General features: G+C 44.2%; 1 protein-coding gene across 1 annotated transcript in view; it reads right to left on the bottom strand.

Annotated features, from left to right (window-relative positions):
• The window catches only part of PPP1R16B (protein phosphatase 1 regulatory subunit 16B), a 93,331-nt gene that overhangs the window by 74,041 nt on the left and 3,783 nt on the right, over positions 1-15,507 (bottom strand). The gene's annotated exons all lie outside the window — the stretch shown is intronic.

Raw genomic sequence — 15,507 nt, 5'->3', positions numbered from 1 at the left:
AAATGCAGCGTTTCTTTCTGCCTGTAGTTCGGTTTGAGGGCTGAAAACCTTTTACGTATCATAGCTCTGCATCTCGTTTCTTTCCTTCAATCCGTGGACTGAAGTTAATGCCTGTTACTTACCTTCTTCACAGCAGGTTGGAAAGATTAATTATAAAGATTGTCTCAAGGTAGGAACTTTGCATCTGGCTGGAAAATTTGAAGGTCAGAAATAAGCTTGTTTAAGCCAGTATCTTTGTATCTGTGAGAAGCTTTGAGGGAAAGACACTTTAAATGCTAGGTACAATTTACAGAGTCATGACATAGCACAAACTTACTGCATTAACATATTATACTAGATGCTGTCCTTAGGGAGTACAGATGGCAGCAACTCCTTCGAAGGGAACCCTCAGAGATGCTCTCATGTTCCAAAAGGACTTTGAGTCAGAAGTAAGGCCCTCTAGCTATCTGAAAACAGGCATTTCTGGACTGCCTTAGGATCAGTGTTCAAGAATTTTAGAAAGAAAAGATTCTCTTAGTCAAAGCAAGACACTCCCAAAACATCGTGGTGCTGGACTTCACTAAATGACGGTTTGGCTTTTAGATAAAATGATGCTATTTTATTTGCAGCCCCGACTACTCCCTTTGACTGAAATAAGCAATCATCCTCGATAATGACCTTGAATTTCTCAGTTTTTAGTCTTGAAAAAATCATCCATGCCATAAGTCACTTGGGGAACAGGGGTGGTTCTCACCCTGCACCATCTCTGCCACATCTGAAGCAGAGCTGTGCCCCAGGCTGCCCATGCAGAAACAGGAGCCGCAGAGCCACGGAGTCCGGTCACTGCCAGAGGGACGGCAGGGCTCCCAAAGCCCGACCTTCTCCTCAGAGCCTTATGGCATCTGTCTGTGTCTCATGGCACGTCCAAGTTTTTTCCACTGTCCATAGAGGCAGGCAGGCTGGCCGACCAGCCGAACTTTGCTTCTTTCTTACTTATGGAATGCTTTTTTGGCCACTAGTAAATTTAGTGCAATAGCAAAATGGGGTCTCCACCACCCTATGAAACAGCTGCAGCAGTAGGACACGCTTCTCTAACCTCCGGCTTCCTTAATCCATTAAAAAAGTAAATGGCATGGAAATAGTCTGGAGCCAAAGATATACCCTTAGAACACAGGAACTGAAGAGACCTGTTGTCTCATGGTCAATACTGAAAGCAACACTGATTTGGAAAGCAAATGGCAATTTTATAGAGGACAGAAGATGGTACTGCTTATAAGGGAGGTCTGAGCACTACCACAGGAGAAACATACTGTTCCCACTGAAGAGCCTTCCACCTTGCACTGGGTACCTGCTTACTGGTGGTTTGTTAAAATATCTCTGTGCACTGAGCTTGAAATTCATCAGTGGCTTATTGTCACCTGTAAGCTTTCTCCCCAGTTCCAGCAAGTTTTGTGCAATAATGTGATTTACACTATGTGCACAGAATGTTTAGCCATAAAATCCTCTGTGGCATTCAGGTATTTGACAGGTTGAAGTGTTTAAGGGTGTGTCTGACATTTCTGATTAGAAATACAATTGCTGAATGTATTATGGATTTCAGTCTCAGAGAAAAACTTGGCCTCAGAGCCTTTTAGCACAGAAGAACTACAAACAAGTTGCCTGAATCATAACTAAGCCCTTAGTCTTTGCAGGTGTTTGTATCCTGTAAGCTCTTAGATGAACCTGCTTGGCTGCATCTTGAAGCTGGTTCAATCCCCCCACTCTGGGCTGCTGTTCAGAGGAGTTTCCCCTTTGCGTTTCCAGGTGAGGTTTATTCATGGAGCATTTCCATCCCTTTGTTCCCACGCCTCTCGTCCTTTCGCTCCAAACAGGCCCTCTCCTCTCTTGCTGGTACCAGCCTCTCCCAAGCGTGATCAGGCACCTTTGTTTTTCTGGACGGGCACCCAAAGACCAGCCACTTATATTTAACTTCTATTTCAGCTGATATTTGGGCTGTATTTGGCATTGCAGTCCCCTCCCCCTGCTGAGTCTCCTATGGCTTCTTTTCTTAGGACGCCAAGCCATCATCACCTGCGATGCTCCATGGGGACATCACTTGCCTAGCAGAGGAGAGCAGCTCTTCCTCATCAACGGCAAGAAGGGCCTGCGCTTTTGTTTGAGCCTGGGGGCGTCTGTGCATCCGTGTCCGTGTGTCCATCCGCCCCTGAACAGGAGCATATTGCGAGAGCTGAGTTGAGAGAGCTCTTGCCCCCTTGCCTGACTTTAAGAGCCATTCTTAGTTCATCTGTTGACCACACGAGAAGGAAAAAGTGAGCCTGAGGACTCCCCTAATCCTGGAGTTGTGCTCGAGCTGCCACGTCGAGCCCTAAGCAGCACACGCTGCTGCCCCGTTAGGAAATGGAGATCCTCACAGTTCATGCATCTTTAACGACATTGCTCAGCAGACTACACATTTGATAGCTAGAAGCATAATAGCCTCACTAGGATCAGGAGTCTTAGAAGTCTTTGTCCATCTTTTAGGGCCAGATCTAGTTTCTAGAGTTAAGAAAAGAGCCCCCATTAGTTTTAGTAGGATTTGAATCTGGCCTTGGCAGCCACACGCCAGGAAAGCAACACATGGGGACATAAAGCTGCGAGAAACGGGGACCACGTAATAGGAATTTAAATATAGATATTCCGTGTTTATGACTCCCCTCTGCAAGCAGGGTGGCTTTACCAGCCGGGTGTAGCGTTAGTGATGTTCCTGGACAGGCACAACAGGATATTGCAGCAGGACTCAGATAACCAGGGCTACGTTCTCAGCGGTGTCACCGAGCCCAGCTTGTCCCACGTGACCAGTGTTTCCAGACAAGGGTACAATGCCTTTGTTTTTAACATCTGTATCTGAGCATTCACATAATCAACGATTAAAACCAGCGAGAGCTAAGGCCAACCCACGGGCTTATCAGGAGACACCAGAAGTGCAAAGCTACCTAACCTTGAGTCTCTATTTCTAATGTTACGATATCCAGCCCAAACTGTATTTACTGTATCACACAACTCACACATGACACTAAAAGTAACAGCGATTTCAGTGATTTCTTATTTTCTAGGCTATTGAAACCAGTTTTAATGACGTATTAAGACACTAACGCAGCATAAGCAGAACACCCAGTGCGTAAACGGTTATTAGGATGCTGACGTCGCTCCCCCCACGAGTCTCAGGTTTCATTTTGCAGCATCTCAGACTTTTCGCACTTGTGCTGCATTTTGTTAAAAGCAAGCAAAAGTTATCTCCTTTCTTAACACATTCGGCAATCAGTCTGGGCATGGCTCTGCCTCTGTATATGCCTAGATTTGTCCTAATTGCTTTCACATGTATTCCAGTTAATTAGGTTTGTCAATGCTAGAAGTGAAAGGCATTTTGACCATCTTTTGATTGAGATCCTAATAAACAAACAACAAAAAAATCAAGAAAATAGCCTTAACAAGAAAAGCCCTAATGACAGCATACTCTGTGCCGCAGCAGTTGCAATGAGAAAAATTGTTTCTGATCAATATTAATTTGAAGTTTCCCACTTTGAGAGCTTGAGTGCTTATTAAGTGTGTCTGCTTCCCAGTTGTATCAGCTACTCTGATAACAGACATTACTCTCCTACAGAGTTTGTCTTTCTAATATGTTTTGACACAAGGAGGAACTTACAAGAAAAATAAATACTAAGAGAAACATGAAGAGCAAGATCATGGCTGTTTCACAGCCGACTATAGTGCTGTTCATTTCCACCTCCATTTACTAAGAAATAAAACTATTACCTCAATTTACTAGGAAATAAAACTACTACTTTCTAGCCCTAAAAAGCAGATTTGCTGTATGATCTAGACGAAAGCCTAAGGGCTTCATTTCAAGTTTTCATTGACATGCACTGTCCCATCCTCCCTGCGAGGAATGCCTGCTGGCTGTTTAGAAATCACGTTTAATTATACAGTTATTTAACTACTGTAAAGGCGATGATATAGATGAAAACTCACACCACTAGGGATGGATTTATCAAAAAGGAGCCTTTGCCACCTATACCATGTAAATGTCTGCAATGTATACACATCTATTTGATTCTGAAAACAGGAGCGGTACGGACTCCTTAGCACAGAGAGAAACAAAGCATTACCACACTGCTCGAGTTCCCAGGAAAATATAAGGGGAGGAGGGATACTGGCATTATATGAATGAAAGAAGGGCTTCGGGTAAAGTTCTTGCAAAGCATAAGGAGCTTGTGAATTTTGATAACTGTTTGTCATTTAATTCTCCCTACTACCTCCTTTTTTTTTTTTTTTTTTTTTTTTTTAATTCCACCCACAGGCAAAGGAATAAAAGCCCCAATTTTTGAAACGAGTCAGCCTCAAACTCCAAGTGCCGAATCCCAGCGGAGTTAATAATGCAGTGACTCAAGTGCCGACTGCCAGCAGAACTTGAATTCAAGACTTACAGCATTAAACCCAGCCCCAAAGGACCGGGTCGGTCAGCAGCAGCTGGGTGCTCCCTGGGCTCTGCAGCACCCTCGGGGCACCGCAGACGCACGCTCTGCCAGCCGGCCTAAGCCTCTCATCTGAAACCCTTCATTTTCTAAGGGGTTTTCAGGGGAATCTTTTTGGAGGAGAAGGAAAGAAGGGGAATTCGTGATGCTTAAACTGAGTTTTTTGTTGTTTTTTTTTAAAGGGACTACCACACATTCCTTTCACCAGATGCGTAAGAGAAACATAACTCCACAGCTTCTCTCTTGAGAGGGACTCTAAGAAAGAATTTAGCACTCATTTCTACAGCTAACTTACAGCCGGCTGCAGTGCGGACAGAGGCGTTTCTCTCCATCCGACGAGATACTCAGAAATGTGCCCCAAGTTATTCCCAAGAGGTCCTTGTCGTGGTTAAAGCGGAAGATGTTGCTGTGCGTACAGACCTCTGCATCCTGCTTCGCCGGCTCGGGACAAAGGCTCGCAAAAAGAAACAGCCACCAAAGCTTCCCAAATGCGGTGGATTAAACGATCTCGCTCTTCCTTAGAGGTCCCTGCTCAGCATTTCAGGACAACAATAAACAATGTAAAATGCTCAAAATAGTCTAGCTAAGCTCCTTTAGTAAGGCCTTAAATTTTCTTGGTGAGGGCATTTCAGAGGCACGGGGAAGGGGTATAAAGCATCAGTGATGTCACCAGAAATACTGATTTATATCCAGCAAGTCTCACAGCTGTAAGCAAGTATTTGCTGCAAACATGGATTTTCTTTGCTGGGTCTTAAATCGCATGCTCTAAGAAATAACTACAATTTGCAGACTACAGCTGGATGTTAAAACACTTGTACATGGTTATGAGGAGACATTCCTACCCCTGACCACGAACAGGTAACAAAATCTAAACCTGATCCAAAGTTGGAAGAAGTGACACTTCCAAAAGTTACGAATATTCAGTTTTAGTCTGCTCCCACCGATATCACCTGAAGCCAGATTAGGCTGCTGAGCACTTACAGATCCCCTAGTAAGGCCCAGTCCTGAAATTTCAGCTCTGCCAAGGCGAGTGGCAAAGTCTGGCCATTTGCTGCGTTAAAATTGAGTGCTGGCCTTGCGAGAGGAGACCCTGGGAACCACCCGCAGAGCCTGGCCAGGGCTGGGCTCTCCCAGGACCACAGTGATGCTGAAAGGTGTTATTGTCGCGGTTTCCACTGGCTATCGCACATCTATGTCAAGTGGCACCATAGCCTCAGGCAGGGCTCAACGGGGAGACCCAAACAAGAGTCCTTGGAATAAAACTGCAACACGAGAGAGGGATGAGACCTGTCCCTGCCTAAAGGTGTGACAGGAACACCGCAGAGAAGAGGCTGCACGTTCAGCTAAGGATGTGCTAGAGGTGTATAACTGGCTGGGCCCCTGGGTTGCAGCCTTATTTGTACTCTGGCCATTTAAAGCAGGTGCTACAGGAAACTTCCTTTTGCTTTCAACTTAAAAATAACCAAAATGACTGCTGTTCAAGGTTTTAAGTGCTCTAGCATTGCACAGTAACAACATAATTAAATCTCGGCAGCGTTAACCCCTCAAGACCTCAGCCAATGCCTCTCCACCTCTTTCCTGCTATGAGAACTATTCACTTTTCCTTCTTTCAAAGTTTGACCAACTGATGCCTTTTATGATGCGCCTAGAAGGTCACCGAATTTGGATTTGCGATTTAAAATGTTAGCACTTTTTGTGCCTTTTCATCTTGGGTCAAAACACAGGCCATGTCCTAGGTCCGGAACAAGTAAGACATCTCCAGTCTCAGAACCGTGAGAAGATATTTTTCTCTTGACTGCCATCAAGAATACCCACAATCAGACAAGCCAGTGCAGATCGAGCCAGCATCCACAACACAGGCCAGCTCCCAGAGGAAAAAAAACCAACCTGAATAGCTCATCTGTTTGCTCTGTGTGCCCCCTTCCCACGCATTCACGCCAGAAAAGGGCCCCTTTCATTCAGCAGCAGCACCTGCACCCGCAGCGCTCTTAGGTGGCGGGTAGCCGCAGGATGCGCTGAGCCGGTCCCAGTGCAACCGGCAGGCTCGTAAAGGAAAGCGCTCGTGGGAGACACAGCGGTCGTGGCTTGGCTTGCTGGCACAGCTGCCCACTGACTAAACTTGCTCAACCTGAATGCTCTTTTTCAGCCCTGGCCTTAACATATCCACAACACTTAAGAGAAAGGTCTCTGCCTCCCCAGCACTGTTTGGCACATATCCCTTGGGGAGGTGGTGGGGGGAGAAGCACTGGCTTCATTGCTGCACCAACTTGAGCAGCACTGATAAATGTAACAGAGGTATTAGCTTTATGTGTGCCCACCAGGCCTCAGAGCAGCTGTCCACACTGTGACAGACACATCAAAGCAACACTACAAGCTGGTCTTCCTTCCATATACCACCCTTAACCACTTCCAGTGTTCAACCTGACTGCAAACGTCTACAGCAACAGCAAGGGCGGGTTCCCAGGGTAAAAATTGAAAACTTGCAAAAGGAGAGGAAAAAGTTATAGGGGAGACTCCATGTTACATTTTATTTTCAGCTAGCTGACCCCTAAGGAAGGGGAGTCAACAGCTCTGATGCTGGTGATCTTTGGTGTGCCACCTCACCCCTCGCCTCAGTTCTCCTGCCAGGGTCTCATCAGCGAAGATCTACAGCGGGAAACCCTGCCTGAGAGTTACCATCAAGCCTTCTCTTAACTTAAAAGTTACAAGAACATTGCCTTAGCCCCAGATCTGTCGGCAGCTTCTTTTCTCTCTTGTTTTCTCTCTGGAAACATCTATTTTCCATCTGAAGTGAGCCTCTCTCAATCAGAGAGAGCCTCAGGGCCAGCAGCTGGGCTGGGGAAGCTCTGCTGCTCCACAGGCAGAGGCTTCGCTAAGCAGGGGTCAGAAATGCCTTCCTGCCAAAAGCGACTTCAGGGTCCCATCCTGAGCCAGCTGCGGCTCCCGCAAAGCTTAAGCCAACCAGAAGCTTGAGCCAAGGGCTGAATATGAGTTGGAGTATTGCTAATTAACAGCCTGGAGGCAGCAGCAGGATATGCCAGGGGCAGTTACACCAGTGAGGAGAGGTACCCCAACAAAGAATGAAGAAACAACACACGACAGACAGGACCAAAACCTATTTCAGGTGAGGTAGCCCATTTTCTACATCCCCCTCTCAAACACAGCCAATACAAATGAAAAGTCAGGAAGTCTAGAGTTTCTAGAACTATGTTGCTGAGGATAAAACACCCATGAAGTAAAGCTGCACTGCTTAGGTGCACAGACACACACTCTTTTTGCCGAAACTCATCTCTCTGAGTTTGCTTCCTACTCACCTAAATTAAGCCAGGCACCCAGTGACTAAACACCACAGCTCAGTTACCAAAAACCCTCAGAAAGCCCAAAACACAGCCACAGCTGTGCAGAATCACTTTTATCCCTTGAGGATTAGAAGCGCTCCAACCAAATGTGCCATATAATTAACTGCACATTATAAAGCAAAGCGGAGGTGCTGAGGAGCTCATGCTGCACTTACTCAAAGGCAGGTGATTAGTTAAGTTTCAGGTATTGCTTTTTTTTTTTCCTCCCCTTCCTCCTCTGAAAAATGCAGTTTGCCTCAAGGCAGCATCCAGAGCTGATACTGACCTAATCCCTCAGCAGCTCAGACCTGACCTGCTGCAAATTTCCACGTCTATCAAGAGCACAAAACCACATTCTGTTCCTGAACAATACAACAGCACATGGATCCACTTACCTTCAGGGCCTTCTTAAAACCTACGCTGCAAAACACGTTATATAATCATGAATCAGGAGTCAAATCCATGTGAACCAGCAGGTGAAAATGCTATAATGCACTTTGCTTGTTTGGCAAGCCCTAAAAAGCATTGTTAAATATTTTCTATAGTTCTTCTTTCACAGGCTTACATTTTTTTCCTTCTCTTCCCTTCCCTGCTAGGGTGTTAAATCTTTTCTACTCAGCAAACATTAATTTTCTTTTGTCCCACTGGTGCTAAAATTGACATCTCTGTTAGTCCCTCTTCTTCCCTTCCCGGTACACCTAATTGACCATTATTGCTAATCATGTCAGCAGAGTTCTAGGAGGGGTATTTAATGCTGAAGTGCTACTACAGAACCAGCTAAGGAGCAAAGGAAAGCAAAAATAAGTGCTTATTTCTCCTTTCAGCCCCACAGAAGCTGATAGCTTGAAGCACACTCTCCTCCTCCCACATTTAGAGGTTTAAGCAAATAATTTGAAGGTCAAATCCTCAGTCACAGGTTATTATTTCAACACCCTCTTGATGACTCCCTGTCAGACTGTATTCTTCCAAGGGTGAAATGTTAGCATAGTGGCCTTTTCACCTGAAGAGGCTGACAAGTGGGTATCACTGTGCAGCTATGCAGGGGGTAGAAGAAAAGAGAACATATGTATTTATTTGTTGCACCAAAAAAAAAAAAAAAAAAAAAAAAAAAAAGATTTTGGCTAAGTGCTCTGGAGTAAACCAGCATTCTGTGGACAAGGCTACAGCATATCAGGGGTACGGCTGAAACACGCTGCAGTTGCTTAACTCCATTCCTACTGAAGTCATCGGAATTGCATTTCCATCAGGAAAAGATAAAAGTTGCCAGGCTCAAGGACTTGACAGCAGAGATTCTGCTACACAGAACATAAGAAGACAAAGGGGTGGGTTGCTATCGCTGGGATTTTGAACCTCTTGGGAGTTTTCAGGGCATTGCAGGAACCGGTCCTGAGGTGCCCCATGTGGCGCTTGTGTCTGCTTTGCCCTCAGACAGGGTGGCCAGCATGGAGCATCTCCCGAGGCTGCACAAGCGCAAATGATAAAGATGGCCCAGTGTACCTCCCCAGGGCAACCCCAATTTGGAGGTCCGCACTGGTACGCTTGACATTGCTGTGCATGTAATTGGAGGCTTCTGAAAACATCTCCATGCACTAAGGCTCCCATGTTTCACAAGCATTCACTGAAATGGTGCCAGTGCAGCAGCTATGAACTACTCCAAGAATAAGCCTACACTTGCGCTATGTTGATTCACAGCATTGCAGAGCAAGGTTAAATTTAAACAGGGGTGCTGCAGCCATACTAGGAAACTTGGTCTGGACAGCATGGGCCCCCAAACTTCTTGACCCTCCTCCAGTCCCAGCTGTCAACCCCAGCCCTAGAGGCTAGCTATGACAGCAGGATGATTTCTACTTCCATACAAATTTTCTGCTTTCGGAAATGGTTAGTGAACATGAGTTATGCAAAAAATGAGAGAAATGAAAAACTGTGCATGTCTTTCGGAGAGCTTTGACTTCATTCTGTAGCTTCCATGAAATGGTGCTAGGAGGAGGAAAAGGGATGACTCTGGGGAAAATCATGCTGCTCTCTTTATACCTCATTTGCAGCTGGGAAAGGCAAATATTGAAAACACAAAACAAGGTTCACTGGGATCCTCTCTCCATATCTGAAATGAGGCATTTCAGATTTTAAATCCTGTTTCAATCCTATCTAACAGCTTAAGCTTCTTTTTCCACAAGCTAAATTGCTGAAAAATCTTTCAATTTAGTCATTTGAGAAAACATTCTCTTCTCTGGAGAAATTATACAATCTTTAAGTTTGGTAAGGAAGAGACTTAAGCATGATCGTATTAATTATCGTTCCTCATTTAATATAAAATTAACATAAAACTATAATCAAATGACCTGTACATCTAAACAGTTGTAGCAGTGGTATTAAGAAATCATGACATTAAAGGCTTGCGCTTAAGTTCCAAATGTTTAAATTATACATCCCACAAGAAGCTGAGGCCACATTTAGAGAATAACAAGCTTTTTGCTTTCAAGTAGAAACATGAATTTGAAGGAGCAGAACACTTTCAAAATACACATGCTTATGATTTAATTTCAAAAAAGTCCTTAGGATGCCTGTGAGAGAAAAATAATTTTTTTTTTTTTGCCTAGATATAAACCATGCTGTCTTCTTTGAAAAAGAAGAGGGAGCCTGGTTGATCACCTTCTGACAAAGTCTGCGAAGCAAAAATGTGCCAAGGACATGAAGTCCTTGGGAGCAACTGAAATAGTTACTTTTGGCAGAACCTTGCTTGCCTGCTAGTAGACTAGCTTGATGGGGGACTTCTGTTGTCAGTGGCTCCAGAGAAGTCTGCCTCTGATCCGGGGAGTGATTTGCTACAGTAGTCCTTCTAACTGCCTCCATTTTAGAAAAATACTTCCTTCGATTCAGGAGCTGGAGCAGCTCAAACACTCTTCTAGAAAGGGGAAAAAGAGAAAACTGACACCATATCTGTTTTAGAGCAAGTTAGGGGGAGAAAATTCTTTCTATGGGAAATATTGACTTGCTATTTTTGATTCTAAACCAGAACAGTGAGCTTTGGGGGGTTATTTATTTGTTTGTTTTCTTACAGAAATTCTTGCAGAATAGGAACCAGTTCTACTTATTAGGTAGCTCTGAAGAGCTCAGTATGTCTGCTCCAGCATCACGCAGTGTATTGGAGAACATTCGAAAGATAAAGGTCTCCTTGTAATAGTGACAACATACCTAGGCATCCCCATAAAGTCCATGGCTTGAGATAAAACCTCTCTCTGACACTTACTTCCCAGATCATAAAGGTACTTTGATACCTGAAAAAAACAATTGTCCTTGACTGCTAGCTCTCCTGATCAAAATGATGACTGGTTGTAAAAACTGCCATTTACAGCTCACTAAACTTGCAATTAAAGACTCATTTCAAATATCCCTATAAGGCACACATCACAAACAGTGCTTATACATATTTCAAATCCCAGTGTGTGAAACAGCATAGTGAATTGAAGGGTGATAAAATATTATAAAGTGTATTTTGAGTTGTGTAAACACACTTAAAGGTTTTATGGCTCCTGGGAATTGTCTTCTTTGAAGCCTAGGAAATCTGTTGCGTTGTCAAAACCCAGTATTCATTAGGATTCTTAAAATGTGATCAAGGGATGGGCTGAGTGGTAATAACTTTATCATAAATATGAATTGTCTCCTCCATTTCATCATTATGAAAATTGTTTTCACTCTATATCCAGACACACAGATTTAGAGCGTGAGGGGCAGAAACAAAACCTATTGTGAACATGAACTATTGCAAAATGTATGTAGATGCAAGTTTTATGTTGTAAAGTCAGGCTTTCAGAAGTTGGGGAATTATTCATTTCCCACCGCAGTCTCAACTCAGCTTCTAAGCTAAGGATAAAATGTGACAGGGGTGTGACAAGGCTGGCATACCATCAGGTAATCAAGCATTGCAGGACACATTGTCCAGGAGGCCTGAACAAAGCTTGCACAGATCAGGTGTTTAGCATTTCCCAACTCTTCCAGGCTTAAATTTGTGGTCTGAACACAGGAAGTTACACAGCTTTTATACTGGTTCTTTTCTTCCTAAAAAAAGACAACAAATTCACATAGATGCCACTTAGCTCCATCTCACTTCTTTACCAGCTGTCAGTGTAGCACTAGGGGCTGGCTGCTCCCACTTGAACATCAACTATCAACTGTGCCTGCTGCTAATGTGGGATCCTAATACCACAGGGTAGGTGCAAGTCACCAACTTAGGGACAGTCCAAAAAAACCCCCCAAAAAACAAACAAAAAACCCCCCAAAAATCCGAAACAAAACCAAAAGAGAGGGACTCAATCAGTTGTCTCCTCCAGGAGATGAAGAGCTCCGACCCCTGCACAGTGCCACCACAGAAGGGCACGAGCCGCTCTTCCAGGGCTGCAGCAGGGCTGTAGGCAGTCAGCCTCAACTGCCTTCCTGTTCCCAGGCCAGGGGACACTCCCGTTGCTGAATATCAAAGGCCTACTGCAAACAATGTCAGCCAAAGTGCATAAACAAAACCCAAAGAGAGGTCACAGCAGTTCCCACAACAAAAAGCCACCAGCATTTAACAAAGGATAAAAGCAAAAAAGAGCCCCCTGGCCCCCAAGTTCCTTCCATCTGTGCCCGCCCTTCAACATGAAGGTGTCCATCACAAGCAAAAACAAAGCTTTCATCTTCATTGTTTCTTCAGCAGACAGAACAACCCATGGCCCTTTGCCATGGTGGAGCTGCATTAAAGCAACCCCGGGCCCTCACACAACAGGACTCAGAGCTCTCCGTGCCTTTGCAGAAAGCTGCAGTGCAGACCCAATGTGAAGTATCTGCAATGCCCCTCTCCTAAAGAAGGGAGTACAGCAGGGCTCACTGGCCTCTCAGTGTCCTGTCTCAGTGCCTTCACCATGCGAGTACAGTTCTGGGCTATTTGCAGCAGCTTCTCTGCAGGCTCAGAAAACCATCACAACTCAGACTTCAAGCTCTGGGCATAGCACCTCTGAAATGGATGTTCATAGTCCAACATGGTGATGTTATTCCAAAATCCATGTCCCTGCAGAGCTCTATAGTTTGTATACCTTAATCTGTCCTTTCTGACATGTGTTAGAGGGCAGAGCCCTACGATGGTAATGGATGCAGTGTAAGGACATATTCTGAGAATGCTGTGTTTTACATTTCTTGATGGTTACATAATATTAACTAGCTGTAATTATTTGCAGTCTCTTCTTCCTGTTTTACACACACATTGCTACTGTTTCATGTCTTCTACTGGAAAACATGGATGAGTACTTCAGGGCAGAGATCAACTGGCCTGAAACCACTATGCAACCTACCTTAACCAAGCTGCTCTGGCCAATTGACACGACGTGTGTCACACTGTAAATAGTCATTTTTGTGTGTGCAAGTCCATACTCTTTCTCAGCAACGAGGATTTACCAGGGACTATAGCCTTTTCAGTTGATTGTGGTATGGCAAACCAATGTCCCTTCTTAGCAAAACCATCAGCCACAAACTTCTAGACAGTAGGTGAGTGTTGCGGACAAACTACACTGCACACTTAGCCTATTCTTATACTCATTGCTAGACATCTCCTACAGGTCACCATCTGAAGCAGACTAGAGGAACCTTTGATCCAATACATTACCTTAACATTTATTAAGGTAAAGTCTGGAACACAACTATTTTGCCTTGGCAAGCTTTATGTTGCTTTGTCCTATGGAGAGTTTGTTCCAATTGAAGCTGCTGGTAGAAGTGTCAAGTGTCAACAGCCTAGGAATTGCACTGGCATCGCTAACACGACTTTTGCAAAGATGCAAGTCCCCTCTACTTCAACTAGTCATGACACCAGAAGCTTACTCCAACACAGCCTCCATCAATGGTAGCAATTAGAACAAGGCCCAAGTAGAAAGTAGCAACTGAATAAAGAACTAAAACTCTGTTCGCCACTACCAGCAAAAGCAAGGTTACTGGGCAAGGACTGTCTTTCAAGGAGCTTTTGTACCCTAAATGGAGCTTTTCAGAAGAAATCCACTTATTATTCTTCTAAAATTCCAGGACGGTGAAATCCCCCGCTCCTTCATCTCATTAAAAATGAAGGAATGCCAGGTATGTGGCAGGAATCTGGGGTGAGAGGAGGAGTGGGGTATATTTTAACCAAGCTGTAGTATATAAAAAAAAAAAAAAAAAACACAAAAACAAAAAAAACCCCACCAAGAATCTAGTGATCTAAGGATCAGGTTTTTAAATACATTTCCCAGTGCTGAGAAACAGTACCAGTGAGGAACATCGTGAGGATACACATGCTTCACCCAAGGGATAAAAAAAGTTTAAAAGATGACAAAAAAACCTAACCCTGTCACATCTGTCACATTCAGAAATTGGAGCCACTTTGCCTAAAACTAGACAAGCTACCACTGATGTTATGCAAGAAATTACTAATATCTACAACTCATGTGCTAGCAGATGGCATCTACCTTGTAATAACCTTCCTAATGCTCTGTAATAATCTGTAGCAGAATCCCAAAGGCATGTTTACTGTGAATACATCTAAGAAAACAATTCAGGCCCTTTTTAAGGCATTCTGCCTATGGAATACTGACAAGAGGTTAGCTGAAGTCTTCCAGAATAGGTGGATATATCTAAATGTAATAGACAAAACACCGGAAGGCACTTGATGCCCACAGTGAAAGGAACAGCAGAAGAAGAAACAGGTAATGATCTGGACAGCCTGAAGACTGCCTGGAGGAGACAATCCTTGATGAATCCAGGCTGGTGCCTCAAACAATGGTTTTGGGGTCATGCACAGTGTTACTTCCCTGGTATTTGCAGTCGGAGCTAATATTTGGTCTATACAAGTTTTTGTACCAGACTATCATGTATACAAAACAATTTAAAGAGATGCAATAGCAACATTTAGTTAGGCACCATTGCAAAGTTTATCAACAATTGAAATTATTTCTAAAGCTGTCTAGAAGAGCACTGTGAAAGTCTCTACTAGACCTCAAAGCAGAGCAGAAAGACTAGACCAACAGGACTTTTTCTTATTTGGACATGGTTGGGCTGCCATTCAAATTGCAGAAACAAGTGTCAATGAGTCAGGCTAGTTTTTCTTAATTATCACCACTATCCTTTGAAGACACTGAGAACACCCTGAAGAACAGAATCTCCACATCAAAATCTTTAGTGGAAAGATGAGACTTTCCAAAAAGTTTGTTTTTACAGACTCAAACTTGCCCCCCAGCAAGCCTCAGAAAATGCAACAAATCCTCAGCTTCCCATGCTCTTACACGATGATTTTCCCACCGGCTGTATTGAGTGGTTTAGTAGTGTGGAGGATTCAGCAGGAAGAGGTGCAGAAACAGCATGATAGTTTAGAGAGAAGGAAAATCAGGGGGCCTCAGTGCAATAGACAGTCTCCCATCCGTCCCGAGAAGCTTGGGCACTTGGGAAACAGCCTGCTACATCTGTACCACGTACACCAGGTACTAGTTTTTGGGGGTCACGGGTTACCATCACTCCTTGAACTTCTCCCACATGGAGAGGTCCATCATGCACTCTTGGTCCTCATGTAACAGAAGGCACCCAATGCGACGTGGTCTTCAAAACGGAAACTGGAGAGCCAGTACTTCACTGTCCATCATGTTTCTCAGTAGGCTAAAGCATTTTGAATGTAAAACCCGTGATAGGACTGC

Source organism: Dromaius novaehollandiae, chromosome 16 (assembly GCF_036370855.1).
Source record: "Dromaius novaehollandiae isolate bDroNov1 chromosome 16, bDroNov1.hap1, whole genome shotgun sequence".
Lineage (NCBI taxonomy): Eukaryota > Metazoa > Chordata > Aves > Casuariiformes > Dromaiidae > Dromaius > Dromaius novaehollandiae.
This window is presented reverse-complemented; position numbering and strand designations above follow the sequence as displayed.